Source organism: Aricia agestis, chromosome 2 (assembly GCF_905147365.1).
Source record: "Aricia agestis chromosome 2, ilAriAges1.1, whole genome shotgun sequence".
Classification (NCBI taxonomy): Eukaryota; Metazoa; Arthropoda; class Insecta; order Lepidoptera; family Lycaenidae; genus Aricia; species Aricia agestis.
This window is the reverse complement of record NC_056407.1, coordinates 3,976,897-3,989,691: the sequence shown is the minus strand read 5'-3', so window position 1 is coordinate 3,989,691 and position 12,795 is coordinate 3,976,897. Positions and strand designations below refer to the sequence as shown.

At 35.4% G+C, this 12,795-nt stretch overlaps 1 protein-coding gene across 3 annotated transcripts in view; it reads left to right on the top strand.

Moving 5' to 3' along the window:
- Nucleotides 1-1,459: 1,459 nt before the first annotated feature.
- The window catches only part of LOC121739763 (homeotic protein distal-less), an 83,622-nt gene continuing 72,286 nt past the window's right edge, over nucleotides 1,460-12,795 (top strand). For all 3 annotated transcript variants that reach the window (XM_042132319.1, XM_042132318.1, XM_042132317.1), the window contains exon 1: nucleotides 1,460-1,908. The gene's annotated coding sequence lies outside the window, so the exon portion shown is untranslated. The remainder of the gene's footprint in view (nucleotides 1,909-12,795) is intronic.

Sequence of the window (12,795 nt, the reverse complement as noted above, 5' to 3'; positions counted from 1 at the left end):
TGAATTGACATAAGCCGACCAAACGACGTAGGTCTGTCAACTGCCTAGGAATCAATTTCCTCGATGGTACAAAAAATAGTCCCCTGTTTACGAGAATCATATTCGTAATAATTATGATTCTCGTAACGTACGAGACATAGCTAAGGTTTGTGGCATTTTCTTTGTATAGAACTCTACATTATTTAGTTGATTTTTTTATAATAAGTACATAAAAAATATTAGTAATTTGTATAAATACAGTGTATAAAATTTCTCTACTTTTGTCTGAATTCTCATAGGTACAATTATTATAATGTGCAAACAAAATACAAAACTCTAAATAACTTGTTTTTTGTCACGGTCATCAATACACATATAGTAAAAGCTACAATTTATATAAAAAAAATAGCTAAAAACTACAATTTGTATAAAATGTAGAGTTTGAAGATTTATCATTTAAAAATAATTTACCTATCTAAAAGGTGACGATATGACTATTTTGTAAAAGAAACAAAGTATTAAGTAGTACTAACTATACCCATATAAAGGTAGGCACACCTAACATCTATGTTTTTGATATTCTTATATTTTTTTCAAGTAGGTAAAATAACGATAAATTTAGTTGTGTCAAGTGAAAAAATACAATGTTTGTTAAATAAACGTACTATTTTAACATTTATGAGCTTTTGAGATTTTTGTAATAGGTATTTTTGCTGCACCTTTTTGTATCACTCCACTCGCTCCACATCGGTTCAATTGTTATATGCTTTCTATCGTTCTTTTTAACTTATAATCACAAACCAGCCATTTAAGTTATCATTCGTACCTACAGCCTTCTACAAGTAACGTAAGCCACTTATTTTACGATTTGTTGACAATACTCTACCATGACGAATCTCAATCTACAAAGCATCCCATACATCAGCAGCACGGTGGCCGGTGCGAACTCGGTGTATTGTGAGACGCGGAGAGTCAACAGAAATAAAACCTCGTAACTGACACTACACACAAATCAAAGACACCGTCGTCGCGAGAAAAAAACACACACCGACGAAAAAAAAACTCGAAAAAGCCTACGGCCGGGGTATGGATTGATAGCCGCTGTCTCTCTGCACGTTTCCACGAGCCGGCTGGGCGGGGCCTCCATAACAGGTTACTAAAGCACCGAGCACCGCCAAAAAATACCCATGAAAAAATATAATGGCAACTAGGCGCCGACGATCGATGTGGCATTACCAACCCGAGCGCCGGGCACGTACAAACGAAAAAAATCGCGCCATTCCTGACCACCAATCCCGTGTGGGCCCTGCCCACTCGACGCTCCACCCCCGAGCTGGCCCCGCCCAATGCGGCACACTAGCGCCGCGACTCCCATACGAGCGGCGGCGATCCGTACTAATTAGAGCGAGAGGGCGACACGTTGGGCCGGTCGTTTCTCGGACAATTTCCTTCAACCGATCATTAAGTGTTTAAATTCAACGGGAGTTGGTTGTGTCGGGTTACGTCGGAGGGGAACGCTATTAAAATATCCACAAACATTATCTTTAATTGGACAGAATTTTGTGCTCGTGTGCCTCAGTGTTTTTTTTCTCGATGACGACTCGGTTTTTTCGAATCTGATGACTGTTATCAGTCGCGACCGCGCTCTGATCGGCCGATAATCGTGATAGTCTGAGACTGTGCAATTTATGTGACAAAAATGACATCAGTGACGTGATTTTGCTAATGTTACCACGTGTTCTCGTTGATTTCGTTCTTTGATTCGTTTCTTCGTTTCTCTAATACTAAATCGTCTACCTGTCCCGCTATCTCGCCGCTTTCCTCCGCTCTACGTCACCGAAGCCGAGTGATTTTCCGGACATAATTTGTGTGACTCTGTGTAATATATTGTGAAGTGATGCTGCAGTTACTGTGATTTTCTACGTCTCCGTAAGTTTATATTTGATATAGTTACTTTAAAACTAAAATTGAAAGAGTTGCAATTTTGTTTGACAGCTATACCGTCTCTACCTAGGTAGAGTTCGCAAACCAAAGTTGACTTGGTTTGACTTATATGGTTTATCATCTACAAAGCAACATTTCTGTTATTAACTTAGCTCTACATTTTAACTAATGTTGTTAATGAGGAAAAATATAACGTTTTCATTGCAAAACGCCGGTTGCGTGGGTAACCTGCCACAAAATATATTTAACAAACTATATTTAGCAATATATTGTTACATTAACTTGCAATTTTATTACTTGACTATGATAATTTATTCATAGTTTAATATTAAGCGGAATAAAATGTTGCTTTATATTTTATTTAAAACAATGGGTTTTCCTTCTAAATTTGTAATTCAAGTATTTTTAAGTATTCAGACTTGTAATTGCGAATTATGTTTTAGTATGATTTATAATAAAACTATTCCGTGGTAGAGTTCTGTGACAATAGTAGAGTTTAGTAGGATTCTTATAAGATCATCCAGATATTCTTGCTAAGGCACTCTAAGATAAAGATTAAGAAATATATGTTTATCTACTAGAATAGATACAATTAAAAAATAGATAACTACCAAATTTCGTTATTTTTAGAGTTCCGTACCCAAAGGGTAAAAACGGGACCCTGTTACTGAGACTTCGATGTCTGTCTGTCTATCCGTCTACTTTCACTCTATACCGGTACGGAACCCTTCGTGCGCGAGTCCAACTCGCACTTGGCCGATTTTTTCCACTATACCACGAACTTGCATGATATCTCTAATTTACCTAAGAATTTGCTTAAAAGTACCATTTGAAGCTAAGACAGTTTTGCTACGAGTAAGGCCAGAGTGGGCCAGTAGATACAGCGATCTCTCAGAAAACCAACGTTATGATGAATCTTTCAAATTGCCTTACACTCATCAAACATAAAACCATCATGTTAGAAATTAGAATGTCAGACTCGCATTTCAGACTGATCTGAATTTTGTATTTAGTTTAAATATTCTCTCAAGAACGGTTCAAGTTCAAAATAATAATAAATAAAATGAAACCTTTAACAACTTAGTCTATGGCACAATAGCCTTGCGAAATTAAAAAAAAATATTATGTCTATGTTAATTTTTTTAGTATTTTTTTGATTTAAAAACAGCTTCATTTCTCTGAAGGTGTTTTTTTCTATTCTACTAGAGTAGAAGAAAATGTAGAGCACATAAGACAGACACATATTTTGTCAAACTCTACATCATCATAATATTAATACGCGAGCGAAAAATTTTGTAACCCTTTTTACGCAAAATGGGTAAACGATGAAGGAGTGCATCGAGCTAATATTACTTTGAAAATATGCTTTTATCATACATTTTTTTAACAAATAAATCATTACAAACTCTACAACACACACACCTATACATACGAATTGTACTCTTATTTATGGTTGAAGTCTGTTGTTAAATTGAAAATAGGTTTAGTTTTTTATTGAATCTTAAATACTGTTAGACAATTATCACATGGCCAGACTGGCCATGTGATAATTTGACATTATTAATCTGAGATTGTCGCAGAAATTATGTCTAAAACATATTTTTGACAATAGAATATCAATAGAAAAGCGTTGTTGTAATATAACTCAATTTTCACTTATAATTTATTTTTTATCTGAGGTCGAATTTCGACCATTGGGCGATCTCTAGTTTTCTTAACTAGGCCTAAGTAAATATAATAAGGTTTTAATGTCTTGTATTTTCAATAGCATTAAATAGCATGTTGATAACTTAATCCTATGATCGTTGTCCTACATTTTGTCACAGTCTAAACTCCAAACCAATGTGGTGTTGATTAGAAATAAAAAAAAATAGATATTTCAAAGATTAAGAATCAATTATCATTTTTGTTCATTGTTTCATTACTAGATTTTTTGTGACTAGCCTCTTTATTTGGACTGTAGTAACCGGTGTTAAGTTTGTAAAGTCGAGCATAGTTTGAACAAAAACATACTTGCTAAAAATTAAAGCGCTGTCTCAAACGCTAAGTACTCAGATAAACAATAATCAAAGCAAACTAATAATATAAACAAGAGTTTTCGAACAACAACTTGGTGATTTTATTGTTGTAATTATTACGTGAAACACCAATTTGGATGAGCCCAGTACAGATCAATACTCATCAAACATGCATGCGACCGCTTTGATGTATCATTCATATTTTAGGTACACTTCACCCCGTCGATACGAATGGTTTATATTTTTATTTCATCAATATCCTCTTTTATGTTTCTGTATTATTTCACATTAAAATTTTGAAGTTAGGGTTTCTTTCACCATCGGCTATTAAGTGGCAAATTATATTAAAATTATCCATATTAATATTATAAATGCGAAAGTGTGTCTATCTGTCTGTCTGTCCGTCTGTCTGTCTGTCTTTCTGTCTGTTACCTCTTCACGCTTAAACCGCTAAACCGATTTTGCTGAAATTTGGTATGGAGATAGTTTGAGTCCTGGGAAAGGACATAGGATACTTTTTATCCAGAAAAAACGTACGGTTCCCACGCGATAAACGAATTTTGGGGCAACGGAGTTGCGGGCGTCATCTAGTACATATTATAAATAAATACAATGTAACAAAAATTCTGGATAAGCTATTCGTGACATAAATTGGCGATTGTGAAACATGCCCTAAAAGTTATAAGTTTATAACATACTAGACGCCACCAACTCCGTTGCACCAAAATACATTAAACGCGTGGGAACCGCACATTTTTCCGGGATAAAAAGTATCCTATGTCCTTTCCCGAGACTCAAAGTACCTCTATACCAAATGTCAACAAAATCGGTTCAGCGGTTTGGGCATGAAGAGGTAACAGACAGAAACACTTTCACATCTATAATATAAAAATGAGTCGCTGAATGTGTTGCTAAGCGCAAAACTCGAGAACGGTTGGACCGATTTTGCTAATTCTTTTTTTAAAATATTCCTTGAAGTACGAGGATGGTTCTTACGAAGAGAAAAAAAAAAATTCCTGAAAAAGTCTAAAAACAACACTTTTATATATAAAAATGGATTTTCAATTGTGTTAGTAACGCTAAAACTCGAAAACGGCTGAACGGATTGGGCTAATTTTAGTCTTAAAATATTCGTAGATGTCCAGGGAAGGTTTTAAAGTGACACGAAGTTCACCGGGACAGCTAGTTTTAAATAATATTAGAATGGATGGATTGCAATATGTAGGTAAGCTTAGATAAAAGGCAGTACAAAAAATCTAAAAGCGATATTAATCCGTAAAATTTTTTTAAGTAGTTTTTTTTTAAGTAGTTCAGTACTTAATACTTTAAAACAGAGTTCAAATAAACAAGTGCCAAAACTTCTACTTAAAATCATAATAGCACATTGACTCTACTTTCTGGGTAATCCAACAATTTCGTCTAATGTTATGACTTTGAGCGGGATTCGCAATTTTAAACATGTTTTTGTTTAGGTAGAAATAGATGTTGTAATATTTTAATTTCTGTACAAAGAATGACTTTATTTATTTTACTTTCTTGACGCATCAGACTCTTAATATTATGCCTTATTATTTCCACTTTTCATACGTACCGTACCTATTTCTTTCCTATTCCAATTTCAGTATAGCCTGAGTCCTTTGCTATAGTCTGAACTACCACTTATCGTTTGTCAAAATATCATGCCTTTCATAAAATATACAAAAAGCGGCAGAGTTAACCTGATTATCCACGATTAACATTGACCAAGACTGCAAGACTGCAAGAGTGCAAGCGGTACAGAGGCAACCTTAAAGGTTGCCTCTCAAAGCGAGCGTCTATAACAGTGGTACTCAATTTTTTTTATATACGGACCCCAAACACATTATGGTCTCTGTGTCGCGAGCCGCTACCAAAATAGGGCTAAAAATAACGTTCTTCAAAATAATTCGCGATTTAAAACTAAGTGGAAAAATGTTCATGACTTTCACGACGACTTTGCTCTATTTTGCCTGTGGCCGTGAATCTCAAAATGGTTTAGCTTCACGCGGCGGTAGGTTGAGTATAGCTGCAGGTCTATAACGTCAGTGACATCTCGACTGTACCGCCGCGTCAGATAGCTGATGAGTGATGTTCTATCCAGTAGAGAACGTCATTCGAGCACAGCGGCACTAACGCGGCGTCAGACGCTCGCATCGAAAGGCTACCTTAAGGTTTAAAATATTTAAATGATCAGTAATGTGGCTAGTCGCCACCTACAATGAAACAATCGTAAAATTTAATACTTCTTAAAATACAATTATCGTCGTGGCCAATAAATTAATCGTTTAAAGTTCAAGTATTTAAATAGTGTAATTTATCTGTGTTGGAAGACGTATGTGCGATCTTTTTATTTTACTTTGTATACTTTATTGAAGTTGAGATTTTCTATTGTTGATTGTAAAACCAACGAAACGAATTTTTTTTCATATTATAAGGTCTACTTTGATACACCTACCCCGACACTTAGGTACCCCTAACCTTCCTAATGCTCCGTTTTTGAGGTTTTTTACCGGAGATTATCTGTTCCCTACCACTTTTGACTTGCTATCTTTTCAACAGAGTAGGTAAACTCCTGTTGCCTAATATTAAGGCTACGAAAAATTTAATATCCTAAAATCACATCTTTTAAATAAAATATTCCTTGAGCAAAGTGCCTATCAGAAACGTGATCTCAAAAATAAAACTTCGAAAACCATGTCAAATGTCGATCAACATGGGTGGGTAATCGAATAAACTTGTAATAAACTCAATTCTCAGTATGCAAAAACGGATGGTTGTAGAATTTGCAACTGCCGGCTGTTGCCAAACGAAATTCTTGTAAAAAACCCACCTGGGCTTCTCGTGAAAATGTTGTCAGAATTGGAGAAACATTTACCGGTCTTTTACGTCTAATTCCACCATTATTCTGGACCTAATTATGAGCACTAATTCTAGATTTATCGGAAACAGATCTTAAAGCAGGTGGAAGGTGTATTTATCTTTAAAATGTTTAATCCTTTTTTGCCGCGAACTGAACAAGATGTGAATGAATGCCGCTGTCATTTTTAAATTATTATTTACTTTTTGTGAGGACATGTAGTAAAAATATCCGTAAACCAACTTCTTTTTAATCTGCTGACAACTCCTCTCATGCTGAAATTATACAACCATTTAGCTCTAATCTCCTAATTTAAAAAATCGGTGAATGAATAACGCACAATCAGTGTCTAATTTAGAGGAAAATTGTAGAAATTAGACCGTTAATAATTTCAATAAAGTATGGCCGATAAAAATTATAATGATTTCTTTATAAATGAGACATCTCAATCGGAAACAATAGGATGCACACGGCAAATTGCATCTAGCCTAGACGTAATTACAGAACTACCTTCCATGTAAGGTTAATATAAGATGGCGGCCCGTTTGACAGATGATTAATGGCCGCCACTGTAAATGTCATAACTTGCGCCATTTTACTTTTTGTCACAGATAATAAAAAATATGGAGGTGTGTGATTTTTTCTTGCGATGAAAATTACCTGTACATTAATGTAAGCGGATGAAGTTTTTGTACTAGGCGACTTTGTTATTAATTTGTCTAAAGTCTGCTTTTTGCATTAGATTATCGACTGCTTATATGGCTTATAAAATTTATAGTTATAATATATTATTAATGTATCGAGCATTAATGAAAACGTTAAGTACTTATATTGCATTTACACAATAATGTTAATTGTCATCTATTTATAAAAAGCCTCCGTGGTCACTGGTCTAGTGGCTTAGAGCTCTGTCGACTGTATCGACGTGGGCTTCATTGGGGGGCTGAATTGGGTTGAATTCGCGCTTATAGTGTAGGCTAGATTGTCTGGCAAGAAAAATAATGCAAGTGTTGAATAAGCCTTTAAATTTCTCGCTGCTTCGGTATATCTATTTTATCCGAAAATAAAGAAACAGAGAGAGCATCATAAATGATTATTGCTGGCTTGGTTTCGATGCCATGAAGGCGCCATGGCAAATGAGACTTGACGTAAAAGCTATGAGCATTAAATTTAATCATGGGTATCATGGCAATTGAAAGATTTAAATTGCCATGACAGGTACTTCTTTGCGATTAAATAATAACGGGACCTTCTGATCATGAATTGATCATCTAGCATTGCAATTGGCATGGTATTAGTATAGTTCTGAATTAACATGTAGACTACATTTCATTACAAAAACGTATAGTGTTCCTGTCAGTAGCTAAGGTTTTGCTAATAAGTATGTATTTGCTTGAATCGCTTAGTCCAAAAAAATTCTCGATACCTACTTTATAATCTGAAAATTGCACTAAAATGTACATTACTGTTGAATTCGTTCATTTAAATTGGTCTTTTGCAATTTTGAAACGTTCGGTAACATCTCTATTATCTAGGCGATAAATTTGATTTATTAGTTTTGTTCAAAGGGACTTACACTTATTACTAGTAAGTAGTAACCTACATATTATTATTCTTGACGTGGGAGAGCCATGCTGCGAGTGTCCATGGGCGACGGAAGTTGCTTTCCATCAGGTGACCTATTTGCTCGTTTGTCCCCTTATTTCATAAAAAAAATGTAGGGCTATCATAATATATAGACTTTAGATATTAATCTTTCAGCAAAAATAAGCTCACTGTCGGTTTATTTTGATGACAAAAAAAGGTATCAAATGGCACATAAAACCACCGATGACGGTAATGAACGTGAAATTTATTGTAACCTTTTAAGTTGACTGCGACATATAGAAGCACTCGGTGTAATATACAGTAATAAGAAAGAAATATACTTTTTGTCTGTTTGTACATTTCTGATGTCTATCTCACGCAATGCAAGATAATCTAAAGAGTTTATTAGTTGATACGTATCTGCTCCCGCACGAAGGTCTAAATTAAAAACAGTTGAACATTCGGGGTAGACTTAGGCTGTTTTGATACTTGGAAAACGCAATTTCTATCTAGTCAGGGGCTTCTTCGACGTAATGTTGTAGATATCTTTCTTCTTACTACATAAATTCTAACAATTCTAATATGTTCTACAAAAAGAAGCGATTGAAAAGCGTACAGCATATTGGTCTGTTAGTTACCCTTTTTTTTCTCCTGAACACAGATCATAGTAGCCCTGATGTCACTGCGACCCTTGAGGAGCTATTGTGACTGTGCTACCCACAATTGTGCATATAGATGGGCAATCATGGTGGCAATCATATTTAATTCATCATGGCGCAACTTGAAGTGTTGAACTAACATTGATTTATGATAATTTATACCAAAGTTTAAATAAAACTTAGCAAATCCTCAGGTGAGACACAAAACTTTCGATTTTTCCAAAACTAAAATTGGTATTATGACATTTCCCGCGCTCAACAAGTAGCCGCCGTCGTAGCTGTCAACTGTCAATAGACATGACAACTAATTCAAAATGGCTGCCATCGACACGCGATATTGAAGTGTTTACTAATACTCTGCGACAATTTGTAATTATATGCTTTAGAATAAAATTGTAATGAAATTATAGGTTATTGCCAAGTTGCAGTGCCTAGGGAGTCTATTTATGCTAATTCTAGTGATTGTATTCGACGTTATTATGAGAAGTTGGATTTTAATAACGACGTGTAACAAGAAAATGGCTAACTTGTGTGAAAGTGGAAAAAATTACGGTATGAAGTTACTGTTTGCACCTTGTTATAAATTAGGGCTGAAAGCAAGCAAACACTTGGGCATAATATAACCAACTTTAAAATCCAACTCTTTTGTATCTATCAAGTTTAATGACAAGTTTTTATATAAACTTGACAGCTCCCTTTTTTTATTTAGAGTAATTTTTTTACAAAAATATTTCCGAACGTCGATACTAAGGTGGCTACCACCGGTTCAGGATCTAACCCGGCGAGAAGAACCAGCCGGAACTTGGCACTTAATAACTTTTCCATAACTGTCCGTCTGTCTGTTACCTCTTTATGTCCAAACCGCGGAACGATTTTACTGTTTGGTATGAAGATACTTTGAGCCTCGGGAGAGGATAATATAACTAGGATAATTCCTATCTCGAATAATATACAGTTCCCGCGCGGTAAACGAATTTTGACGCAACAGAGTTGCGGGCGTTATCTAGTAGATATTTTAGTCATTTGCTTTATGTTTTACGATTATCTTTTGTTTAGTATTTTTTTTTGTTCACTGAGAAAAGATTTATTAAATTACAAAATGGTTTGGTGCATGCGAGCCAATGCGCAAATGCTGGAAAATCGATTGCTTAAATGTTTGAGTTATAGCCTGAATGCGACATTATTCTTCTCAGAAGTGCATCTCAAGAGATGGCTAAGTCATCTCTCGTGACATTAAATCGCATGATCTATCAAAAGAATCGTTTTAATTATAAAAGACAATAAAAGTTTTTGAATAATCAGGTGATCGCGTGCGGCTGGTTTACGATCGAAAATAGTGGATTGGACACGGTTTCTATCTGTTGCCGGCACAGTCAACGTCGGTGTACCACTCGACGACCTTATCACTATAAACATTAGGCTCATAAATGCTAAGCTATGTGGATATCGGCTGTACCGCTAGAACGCGGTGTTTTTGATGTTTTTTATACTTTATAACACGTTTCATACAAATTCTCTAGAATATTCGAATATGGTATTGATTGTTTTTATATTTCCTTTTTCGGATCGAAAATTTCTCGTGTTCTATTTTTGAAGAATGTCGAATCACGAATGTTGGATTTATTAAATTACATTTTGTTCAAAAATGGTAGTGATTTTAGCATTTATTTAATTATGAAATATCAAAGATTTCAAACAAAATTTCACATAATTCGTGCAAAAGCGGATGTGATATCCATTCCAATTCGACAAACTTACATCACAGTTTTTTTTTTTTTATTAAATAAGGGGGCAAACGAGCAAACGGGTCACCTGATGGAAAGCAACTTCCGTCGCCCATGGACACTCGCAGCATCAGAAGAGCTGCAGGTGCGTTGCCGGCCTTTTAAGAGGGAATAGGGTAATAGGGGAAGGCAGGGATGGAAAGGGAACGGAATAAGGGAGGGTAGAAAAGGGAATAGGGTAGGGGATTGGGCCTCCGGTAAACTCACTCACTCCGCCGGTTTTCAGTACGTAATATCAATTTAAAACCAAAAATAAAAACTGTATTGACAACTACGCGTGCGGTAAGTTCATAGTTTTATTCAAATATTCGACCAGTTAGTGTCTAATTATTACAACTTGATGTATTAAACATGAACAATTTGTAATCAATGAATATATTAGTACCATATTTAAGATAACTGAGACATGTTGCAAAGATTTATATAGAGAAGGTTTCAGGAGTTTTTTTCGTAAAGAATTGATCTATTAATTAGCGTTATGATAATAGATATTGGGCTTACTAATGTACCTAATTACAGCTCTACCATTCCAGAGGGCAGTGTCCACCTACTGACATACTGCATTCTGTTAAGCTGTGGTATTAGGACCTTAACACACTTGGTAAAGCCTTTACACTATGATGAGAACCAGCGGAGAACCACTGGTAGAGTTGAGGTGGGTTGATCGTGCCCGTAATTATGTCTAATCAAAGAGTGGAGCACAATGGAGTTTTGGTGGGTAGGTCCTACGGAGAGTCCCACATACCCCGGCCGGTATCCCCGATCCGCCAGGGATGCACAAAACATTTTCCCATTAAAATGACCTTAGCATACTGGCGGTTTGAGATCGCGGCGGTTGCATGACAGTCACTTTATCAACGGCACCTCGAATGCAACAAGAGAGGCTCACTGTATAAATGCAACCGCTCTTGTAAACCACCAGTACATAAGGTACTTATAGGTCCTGAAATTATTCCTATTTTTATTAAAAGACATGAATTTCACCCCCAAAGTGCACAAAGCGCAAGATTATGTCACCTCTGAAGTAAAAAATACTCATCCCGAACTCCTAATCTATAGAGGTTCAACGAAATCGGAGGTTAATGTAGCCAAATTTGCCTTTATTGGCTGTACTATTTACGTATATTATAATACTTTATAATATAATCTAGTGTAATATTCTGCATTCCGTTCCGCTCAGTATTCAGTAATGATTGTCTAAATGTCGTGATTTTGTAAATCATGACTAACAAGATAAGACGAGCTATATAGTACAAGGTGATCCGGTTATAGGCTAACAATATCAAACTAATAAAACTGTACTAATAAATAAATCTTTATTATGTACTGAACCATACTCCATAGTGTACATTATAATTGACATATTGTGACAAATAGCGCGTTACTAAATAGGTATGTTTTTCTACTAGGATTTCTACTTATCAACTACAGTCATCAACATGAAGATCTTATATTTAAGAGTTTTTATACATTGAGTAAATTTGCTGCGGAGACTGTCGAAAATATAATATGATAAGATCTACTTTATAATATGTACTTACTGGAAAATATTCCCCTACGGAATATGCATTTGTCTACTTGTCTCCTAAACGTTCTCTAAGTAATATTATTCAGTATTTAAAAGAACAATCTGCTGTAAAATTTCCACTCGTATTTTGCGTTAATCTAAAATTATTCGCGGCAAGAAGTAATTTTGTCTGTAGGCGTCGCGAGTGCTCTAGTGTTCTTGTTCCATTTTTGAATTTCCAACATTTTAAGCGGAGAATTCGCGTCCCGTTTTTGAAATCCGGCAGCCAATGGCGCGTGAAGTTAAATGTGTATTTGATGGTATTCTGTGCCAGTTTCTTTTTTAATTTATATAGAATTTTCATTTTCCCATTGACCCTTCGTTTCGCTTGGACGGTGATACGTGAGTCGGTTTATTTATTACCTGATCATGGATTTGATAC